Source organism: Epinephelus lanceolatus, chromosome 5 (assembly GCF_041903045.1).
Source record: "Epinephelus lanceolatus isolate andai-2023 chromosome 5, ASM4190304v1, whole genome shotgun sequence".
NCBI lineage: Eukaryota > Metazoa > Chordata > Actinopteri > Perciformes > Serranidae > Epinephelus > Epinephelus lanceolatus.
Window position 1 is genome coordinate 20,461,722 of NC_135738.1, and position 7,500 is coordinate 20,469,221.

Genomic DNA, 7,500 nt, shown 5'->3' on the forward strand with positions numbered 1-7,500 from the left:
TCTGTTAATTTGTAGACGCCCTTAACACTAGGCATGGATGGCAACTCATTAACTGCTTGCAGATTTTTTTTTTTTTTCCTGTCGGGGGATCAAGTGGCCCTCAGGAGTAAAGGTTGCAATCATCTGTTGGTGGCAGCAGCCAACACTCAGCTCTGAATAAAAACGAAAATAAAAATGATAGCAGAATAAATCAAAATACAAATGGGAACAAAAGAAAAAATGAAAAGCGCAGACTGGGAACTAAGGTAGTAATTTTTCTATTGGAAGTGTGTTCACAAAAGCTATCTTGTGCCTGCACTCCATTATAGCGGTGCAAGCTGTCATTATGGCCAAGGATATATGGAAGCCTCATAATATCCAGAGATTGGTAGTTTGTTAGACAGCACTGTACAATTTGCTGCAGCCTTGAAGGATCCTTGAGCCTCTCTTGACAATTTACCGAGGGAATTGCCGGAGCGTTGCCTTTTGTCTGCTGGAGACACAGGGGCAATTATCCAGCCTCCTGTAATGTTTCCCTGACTTTAATCTCCTGGCTGAGAGCGTAAAGCAGAATGGGTAAGGTTTCAGAGTGCCTCTGGGTTCTATTAACACACAACTGCTGTTTCTGTTCAGGCCAGGCAGCCAAGAGAGGACTGCAATCTGACAGACAGGCCTCCCCTGGGCTTTTAGGGAGAAAACATGATTATGTCATAATATATTTTCGAAAAGAGATCCATTTGAAAGATTGCCCCTCTGTCTTTTCAATCTAACATGGCTCTGCTTTTGTCAGGCGCAGTGGGAGCACTGGGAATGACAGATGCTTCAATGAACCAAACAGGAATAGAAATAAAGTGTTTACCAGGAAAGAAAAAAAATCACCAGAGACCGGAAGCAGGGGCAAGAAATCCAGTTTCGCTAACGATGTCATCAAACGAATCTTATTAGTCTAGTGTCAACATTTTCCTGGGTTTACTTTTTCTAAAATAAATACCCTGCGGAGCTGTCTCGTTCGTAAAATTATGCCTATGGTGTTACTCATAGCTCAAAACTGTCACGGAAAAGGTGTATTTAGTAAAATATTACAGCTGAAACAACAAGTTTATTAGTTAATAAATTGAAAAATATAGTGACAGAAAGATAGCTGCCAACTTTTATGATAATATATTCATTATTTTAGTCACTTTTAAACAAAAATGTCAAACAAACAGCTGAATACCATTGGGTTTGGTACTGCTAGTTCAATGAAACATAACATTTGAATAAAACTAAGTCCAGTTGCTTTCAATTCAATTGCCTTGAGATAACTATGACCTGGATAAATGAGAATATCCACAGGCAACATTTGAATAGCTCTCCTTGGGCTGTGGAAAATTATAACAAGCATTATTCACTATTTTATGATTATCTTTAAACAATTTATCCATTAATACAAAAAACTATCTGCAAATTAATTGACAATGAAACTAAACGTTAGTTGCGGCCTTAAAAAAACATCACTGAGCAATGGATTCTCTATGGTCCAGATTGAAACTTTGTCTAACAAAACGTTTTGTTCCTGAGGCCCAGTAGGTGTATCACTTTGCGGCTGAGAATAACACTTGAGCTTCAAGTATGAGTATTTGGACAGGGCTGAGCTCTCCAGCACAGAGATCATGCAGCCACTTCACTACTTATATGTGTAAGAGCTTTCCAAAAAGCCAAGAGACAAGGGGTGGACAATCTTGTGATCAAAGTATACGCCTTTTTAGAGTGTAGGCTGCCTCTCTGCACCTCTCCAGTGATGACTACAGTGCACTATAGCAATACTGAAATGAGAGCATTTACTTTGAGGAAAGCAAAAGGTCCAACGTTTCCAAACAGAGTATGAGATGCAATGTATGAGACAGTTACATTGCTCAGATAATGGGTAGAAACATGACCTTTCCCTCACACTAGTCAATCTATTGTGCCGTTAGAACAAGACAAGGCTGAAATGTAAACTCAGAAACGCCTGTGAAATTATAATTAGGATATGCATCTTGGAGAAGATATATACTGAGGGGTGATTGTTTAATTCAAATTATTCAAAGTAGCTTGTGTGGATGTGGATTTGACCTTACAATCAACACTTTTAGTGAGGCCTGTTTTGTCACATTTATCAACGGCTGATAATAAGGACCCATTATTTCTGTTTTTTATTTGTGGAGAAAAGGTGAAAATAAGACCAAAAAAAGTGAACAATATTTCCAATGTTTTTAATGTTTTTAAAATGTTTTACAGTTGGTTCCTGCAGCACAATACATAACTCTTTAGCTTTGTTTTCTCCTCTCAGTTTAGATTACCAGAAACATCAGGAGAGGAACCCATTTACAGTAAAGTGCAGTTAACAGTGTATTTGTGCTGCAGAGAAACATTTATCATGTATGAGATTATGATTATTATAATTACAGTAAAATCAGTTTAAACCATTTTAGGTGTTTTTCTCTATTAGGTTAAAATGTAGAAATGTTGAACCACATTGTTTTACAACACAAAAAGTAAGTGTTAGCTAATAAACTAAACTTTCTTAGGAGCTGATTTATATAGCTAACTGCATGATAAATAAAGACCTGTACTATTTAAATCTAAATGTGGTGAGCCATTTGCTTTAACATTTACCATGTGATGATATTAATGGTTTAAGTATCTGGACAACACACTCAACAATCTATTTTAAACTTAATCATGAGGGTTCAAAGCCTTGTTTATCAATCTAATCAAGCTAACTTAGCTAACTGGATTAACGTTGGCTTGATTTCATTGTTGATTTGATGTGAGTTTGGCTGTTTTCAGTGCTTTAAAGTTGGTTTGAATTGTATGTGGAGCTGTAACATCAACTGTTATTAAACACTCACCGGCTGAAGGCTTCAAGGTGGCTGTTGTTTCCTCTGGAGCACCTGTTGTTAGCTTGTTAGCTTACTAGCTTGTTAGATGGAGCTCATGTCGGTTGTACTGGAACAAACTGGTGACAGCTTTTCACGGCGGAAAAGGGTATCAAAACGTAAACAGAAGTGTATCAAATGGTCACTTAAGCAGAATCCACATCCCCGCGGATTATTTGTATAATCAGTATGTTGTTAACAGTGATAGTTTTGACAGAATATGACTAAATTCACCACTTCTGGCCTCGATTCAAAACTTCCAGGAGGGAGATGGCTAATAGTTAGCTTAGCGCCACACGGCTAACTCATAGCAGGAACATTTGCAATTCATAATGTGTCAGGTACATAACATTGTGTTAAATCTCAGCTACCAGCCATAGCTTACTGGACAAAATATTCATGGAAAGTATTGTTGGGCTGTTTGTTTTCAGTTAACAGAAAATAATGTCGCTGTTTAGAGTAAACCAGCAGAGACAGTTAGCAGGTGCACTGGCTAACAGGTAACTGGATGGGAGGAGCTGCACCATTCTGCACCTGTATTTTGAAAACGAAACAAAACAAAAAAAATAAAATTAAAAAAATAAATGAAATTAATTGGAAAAATAAGCAACCAAATAGATAAATAAGAAACAAAACAAAAACATAGAAAAGGGTCTTGTCAATTAAACAATATTTATATTTATGATGAGTGGTGTAGATGCATTTACAGTATTAGTTTATGTACAGAACATTAGGCCTTTGTATAAAATTTGATTTAAACTAAAGGTCTATATTATAAAATTGAATTAATCTAAATGGTATAAAAAGGTATTTTCCTCTCCAAATATTTGGTAAGTGTATAAGTGGCAGTTACTGATATATGGATATTATGGGAGATAAATTGCCATGTAAACATACAGATCTATTACAAATAATTGGTCTGTGTTGCGTCTTTAAAGCTATAGATAACAAGATGTACTATGGTTATTCATGGACTGTAACTGACAATGACACAGTGCTGACTGACCTCTGGAGAGGAATGGAAAAGTCTCAGCTCCTTCAATGGTACATATTGGACTTATGAACTGTCAATACATAATACATATCATTGACTCAATGCCCTTTATGGATGTTTGCACTTTGGCACTGGTTGCACTTTATTTGCCCTAATAGCCTATGTAATTGTAAAACTAAATAAAGATCTGCAAATATTTTCCAGTACTCCTACTTTATACAGGCCACACTGCAAAATGTTAAGTTGTAAAAGTTTGATTACAAGTGGCATATCAACTGAAGTGTGCCAATATGTAGTTTAAGTAGAAAACACTAATGGTTGCATATTCTCCATTCCTTAATCCCTAAAGTTAGAGGAACTACCATTAATATTTGTATGTAAGTATGTCCTGTATCACTTGAACAAAAGTAGCCTATAGTGTTGTGAAATACTTCTGTATTAGCCCTACTTTAAATTCACTGAAGGCACAGATGAAACATCCCATCTGATACAACAATCTCAGAAAGAAGGCCTCATGCAGTTTAGGAAATGTGCTGCAAGAAATATTTGGGTCTTAGACTGTTTTTACTATGGCGTTGAATCAACTCAAACAATAATTATTGACACAAACTGAGATAAATCCTTATTAACTATTTATGAAATATAGGCCTATATACCTTTAATATTGAGTGGACAGTCCCCCCTTTTTAATTCAGAGTATGTGCTCAAGCTGTTAATCACATTTATAAAAAATAAAAAAAATCTTACAAGTAAACACAGGCAGAAGAAGGGGCCAAAGGGAAATCCAACTCCCACCACTTTAGCTCAATACCACAATTTCCTCTGTAATTAGTCATGTTGCTTATACACCTCCAGCTGTGCCTTAATCAAAGAATGTGTGTGGAAATATAATTACCATGTTAGCATAATGCTCATAATAAAGAAGTACTTGTAGTTGTCTTGATCTCAACATCAAAGAGCATGCTGGTTCCTTCTCAGGGCATTAGTATCATACAAATCTAATTACTCTGGGTATTGAATTACTGGGTTTTAGTGGATACTTGGAACAAATACAAAGGAATGTCTCGACTGCCCTTCCAGTGGAAAACGGCCATTACAAAAAAGGCAGGAATGAGAAGATGGTGAAATAATACACTGATAATGTGTGGTCATCTGCTCCTCAGGACACATCAGGAGGAATTTAGCTTTTCTATCTTCACGGCCCTCCAGCTGCGCTGACACAAACCTGCCCAGTGCAGACAGTCCCTTGACCTCAATATCTAAAATAGCATCCAGTCCATTACTGTGCCCGTGTCCTCTGACTAAGCTCTGAGACTCCACGGGGTGAAGTGCAACATCAAGTTCTCATGTAGAAAGTCCTGTGAACATCAGTAGTCTGAACACAGCAGCGGCGGCAAGAGCAGCAGCAATCCAGCCTAATCCAAATGAATCCGGGTCTCCCAGGTTTGTTCATCCTGGTTGGAGGGTGATGACTGCTCTGCTCTGCTGGGGTGCTTATCTGCTGTCAGTGGTCGGTGGCTGTACAGGCCTCGTGTTATCAGGGCTCAGCCTGCTCAGGGATTGGAGGGCCCATGGAAAGTAAACATAGAACCTGTCCTTTGCTTATCTATCCCAGGAGAGAGTGAGTGTGTATTATGTATGTGTGTCTGTGTGAGGGAGAGAGAGATGCACGGAGAGAGAGAGAGAGAGAGAGAGAGAGAAGCTTGTTTCCATGGCAACCTCCTCCTTTAACCCCCCCACCCCTCCCCTCTAGAGGAGAACCCTGGTGGTCTTTGTGTAATGCGATTCCACTAGAATGCACTGTGGATTAGAGCTGCACTGCCTTCGGGCCCTAGGCAGGGCAACAGTGAAGACATTATTACCCAGATCAAATGCTGTAATCACTAGGCACTGGGGGCTTTCACATCCATTGCAGATAAAACCTAGGACTGGCAATACTCAGGTGATTAGGGGATTATTATTCTGCATTTCAGCACGGTGCCAGTCCCTCGCTGTTGAAAAAAAAAAAAACCTGATTCTCTGTGTGATGGATGGGGGAGGGCGGAAAACAGAAAGCCAGCCAAAAGAACCAGCCAGAATTCTGGTGGACTGTGATCAATGCCTGGCAACTAAAAAAAAGCATTCACACAGTGGTTTGCATGTGCAAGCCCACATATACAGACCCCCCTTGATATTCTGTAGGGTCTTGGCTCTAACAATCCGAGCAGAAGTAGAGAATTTGACTACGTTTTTATGTTTAGAGCTGCGGTAAAACACTTAGGCCACTCTAGTTTCTTAGTCTGCACTGTAGCCCTCCTCTAAATAGAACAAGACAGCATGGGCTTTTGCATGAGAACCTGCTGAAAGCCCTCCATTGAGAGGTAGATCAGCGGAAGGCGAGACAATGACCCCCTCAGTGTCCAGCAATAGCCACTCAGAGGTACAACCTTTCATCTGCAGATATTCCGCTGTTTGATTAAGTGAGGAAGAAAATTCTACTTGAGCAAGGAGCTTAAGCTACAAATGCACACAGGAAGTACACACTTCAGCAATGTGGGAAAAGAAAGACTATAGCTTTTAACAAATGAGCCCGTGAGAGCCGAGCATGGCGGCTGGCTCCATGCTGAAAGCATCCGGCCTCGCTTTTATAATCTAACAACAACATCTCTGAAGAGGCAGCCATATGAAGGGCTCACAGCTTCACGCACAGAGTCCTAAGAGCCTTGCTCTGGAGTGGAAGGACTGGGCCATTCACCTCATCCTGCCCAAAAGTACTCAACTACCAAAAGACCACTCAAGAGAACTCAAGAGCAGTGTTTGCGTCATATTTCTGAAGTGGCACTGCATAAAAAACTCTGCCTTATTGTATCACATTGAGACGGCTGTGCAGTTTAAGCTGTCACTATACATGGATACATTCCTAAAAAAAGACGGTGGCAGACAGTGACCACGGCTTGTTACAGTACACTCTGACTTTGAAAGCTGCAACAAGTCAGTACTTTCCTTAGTTAAAGCCATTGCCAGACATCCCTAGCAACCTCTCTAACAGCACCCAGGCTGTCTTCCTCTCATGTCTGCGGTTCTCCTGAGATGGTTGTCAAGTCCTATCTGGATGCATTTACAGCCATTTAGTGATGTACTTCCATTTACTGTCAAGGAGAGCCTGTAAGTAAGTCTGTCTCTACTTTAGATGCAGACTAGAGCAAGGCAGAGCCCTCACTAGCAGTGAGCGCACAGGGCAATGTACACTTTGAGGGCACATTTCTGGTTTAACAGTCAAGCTAAGAGACACTCAGCATGTCAATACAAGCAGTATATTTCTCTCAATTGGTGCAGTCAGCTGCTGCTTTAGCTGGTTTACACTCCTTGTGCCACTGCAACAGATATCAACACCAATCTATAAGTCTAAAACTGCTTTACTTGAAGAAATAGTCTGACGTTTTGTGAAATAAACTTTGTTGTTTTCATTCTGAGAGTTAGATGCTACTTTCAGAGCTCATGAATGATAAATATGAGTCACCAGCTAGTTATCTTAGCATAGCATAGCTGTCCTTTCATCCTTGCCCAGGAGATTTAACAACTTAACCTCTAAAAACAGTGGTCGTTCACAAATGGCCTCATGTGACTCTAATGACTCCAATGACCACC